Source organism: Leuciscus leuciscus (genome assembly GCF_965113295.1).
Source record: "Leuciscus leuciscus genome assembly, chromosome: 8".
Taxonomy (NCBI): Eukaryota; Metazoa; Chordata; class Actinopteri; order Cypriniformes; family Leuciscidae; genus Leuciscus; species Leuciscus leuciscus.
In genome coordinates, this window is record NC_138732.1 from 40,739,226 (window position 1) to 40,742,330 (window position 3,105).

General features: G+C 37.8%; 1 long non-coding RNA gene across 1 annotated transcript; it reads left to right on the forward strand.

Moving 5' to 3' along the window:
* The first annotated feature begins 506 nt into the window (after positions 1-506).
* On the forward strand, positions 507-2,010 carry LOC309505173. The gene is made up of 2 exons (XR_014208351.1): positions 507-814; positions 848-2,010. It is a non-coding gene; the product is annotated as an uncharacterized lncRNA (long non-coding RNA).
* The last annotated feature ends 1,095 nt before the right edge of the window (positions 2,011-3,105 follow it).

The following is a 3,105-nucleotide window of genomic DNA, read 5'->3' on the forward strand; positions in this document are numbered from 1 at the left end:
AGTGCTGTGACCCTTCCCAGTTTAGTCTAACGCAGTATATGTAGTTTTAAAAAAATAAATATATAGAAAAGAAAAGAAAGTGTTAGTATTAATGGATCGAGTGTTGCTGAAAAAGATGTGTCTTCAGCCGCTTCTTTAAAATGGCCACGGACTCAATAGCTCGGGTACATACCCAGCATAAATGAACTCATAAATTATACTAAGCTGAGTTAGCAATTTCTATGCTTCCTCTCATTTTAAGGTCTGGTATTCTGTAATGTTTTGGTTCCAATGAAGATGAAAAATTTATTAAACTAAATCCGCACAGATACAAACAACAGCGAGAGTCTACGAAACAGAGTGCGTTGCACAAACAATACCAGACAAGAATTATATGAACAGAATGCAAACTCTTGTTCCTTTCCTTGCATGCATTTTGGGTTTTGGCAGCAACTGGACTATTGAACACACCCATAATAAAAATCCTTTGTTCCCCAATAGAATCTACAGTATCAATGAAATCTATTATGGCGCGTTTCCACTGAGCAGTACAGTACGGTACGGTACAGTACGGTACGGTTCGGGTCTGTTAACCATGATCTGGCTAGCGTTTCCACTGCCAACAGTACCCTTACTTGATGGGCGTGGTGTTTCGATCGACGTCATTTTCGCGCGAAGAAGAACATAGTAAACTACAATGGATGACATATACAGCAGATCTTGTTCTTGCTCCTCGACATGTTTGTCACAAGAAGACAAGCGCCGACATTAGGCTTTTCTCAATATTAAGTACGCAAAGTTTGTACTTGCCATGTGCGACTCCTACATGCAAATGGTACAGCGCGTTCTTAAAAGGTCACTCGATCAGCTCGCTCTGCTACTCCGGTTATCTCTGTTACTCTGTATGTACATTTTAAGCAACAATAAAACGAAATATGTTATAAAACACTACTCTGCCTCTTTTCGTTTTCATTTAAATAAATTAAACATTATAGGGACACAAATGTGGTTCATGCACAACGCATATTGATTATTCACTGCACGTTATACGTTATTCTATTTAACGTTATAACAAAACGAAATTTAAAACACAACCCTAACGTTACCTCTTTTCGTTTAAATAATACAAATAATTACACATATTACAGGCAATATATGCATTTGTACAAATGTTGCAATAAACATCAGTGTTAATCTTGTAATAAGAAAATGACAAGAAACCATATTTCTTTTTGTAAAATTTCAGTTTTATCAATAATAGCCAATATAAAAGTTTAAGTAAAAGGTACAAGAAGCTATACAATAAGAAATAAAGCAAACAATTCAGTCAAATGTCCAAATGCTGCGCTCTAATCTAACATTACAACAGTAAAGTTAAATACAAATAGCCTATAATATGAAACTAAACTTAGCCCTCGGCCAAAACGATTGACAGGGAACGAATTATATATTCACGAGACCAAAGATCGCCCGTTAGGTCTGCACAAGACGAATTATTATATCTCATGTTTAACCACTACCGTCGGAGTCATCGGCGAACGTCAGAAGAACTTAGCCGAGGAAAGGCTCATCCAGCCGGGAAACATGAGCGCCGAGCGCCCGCTGATCGCATGGATCTCACAACCGGGGAAAAACAAATAATCTTTATAAATAAACCACAGATTTGAGCTTTAAACAACTACATTCTCGCCTGAAAAACTCTTAAAATTACATTTCGTGACACAGTAACAGTAGTATTATATTAAACTGTATATTAAAAAATGGCGCTTCTTATGTTGTCATTCCCCTCGTCGTAGCACGCGCAAGTGACGATTCTCTGTCAACCAATCAACGTCCTGCAGTGAGTCTAGCTCCACCTTTTAGTACCGTACCACTGTGCTAGGTACCCCAACGGAAGGGTACCCAAAAAGTGGTACGGTACGGTTCGGCTTTTTGGTACCATTCTCAACTTTTGGCAGTGGAAACGCAAATAAAAGGGTACCGACCCGTACCGTACCGTACTGTACCGCTCGGTGGAAACGCGCCATTATAGTCTACCACGATAATTATACTGTGGGCATTTTACAAAATGGACCTGTTAACAAACTCTTTTTTCAAATGATGCGTCATTCTGTAAAGTAAGTACGGGTTGTTTAACTCCTAAAACTTTATTTATGCATTAAGTGCTTGCCTACTATCCTTAGATCAGGGAAACTGTGGTCTCTACTCACTTAAAAATTGTTAGGTTAAAAATAACCCAACGAGTAACCCAACTATGGGGTGGTGTAGCACCTTCACAACTGTGGGCTTTTAACCCAATGCATTGAGTTAAAAGCCATTTGGGTTAAAAGTAACCCAACAGTTAAGTTAACTATTTATTTTTATTTATGACATTATTTTAATAAGTAAAATACACTTTGTTTTCAAATCTAGATTGCTTATTGTATAAAACAATAAATATGTCGCAACAAATATATTTAGAAATTACAAACTAAATATTGGGGAGTCTAGAATTTTATGTAAATATAGCCAACATAATTGTGTACATAAATTCAAAATACACATGTGTACATATAACCCATCAGCCGGGTTACTACTAGAAATTAACCAACGATTTAAAAAATGACCCAACATTTTTGGAAAATAACCCAGAATAGTGACCCAATTTGTGTAACCCAACGGTTGGGTTAAAAATATAATAACCCAACGTTTTTTACTGTGTAATGACTCTAAGTAAATTTTGCAAACGATAGCATGAATGGTACAAAGTTTGGAGTCTGCTCAAACCCCACTAATACAACCTCTCCTCATGACTTCATGCTGGAAAGATGTTCCTCTCAGAGTCTTGGGAATGTGTCCTCCTCCCAATTTCTGCTGTTCTGTCCTTATAATGGATAACCCTCAGGAAAACAGATGGAGGGATTATACCACTCGCCCAGCATCACAACCACTTCATTGTTGTGTGAAAATCTCAGCTTCAGTATAGATTATATGAAAGGCACAGTGGCCTGTTCTCTGCACATTATGGTGTGTTAACACCACAGTTCATTGAGACGACTCTCAGTCAGCTAAAGGTCATAGCTGTAATTCAGCTGTCATGCTCCGACTTGACACATCACATCATATCCTCGCTCGTCGTGCCAAACG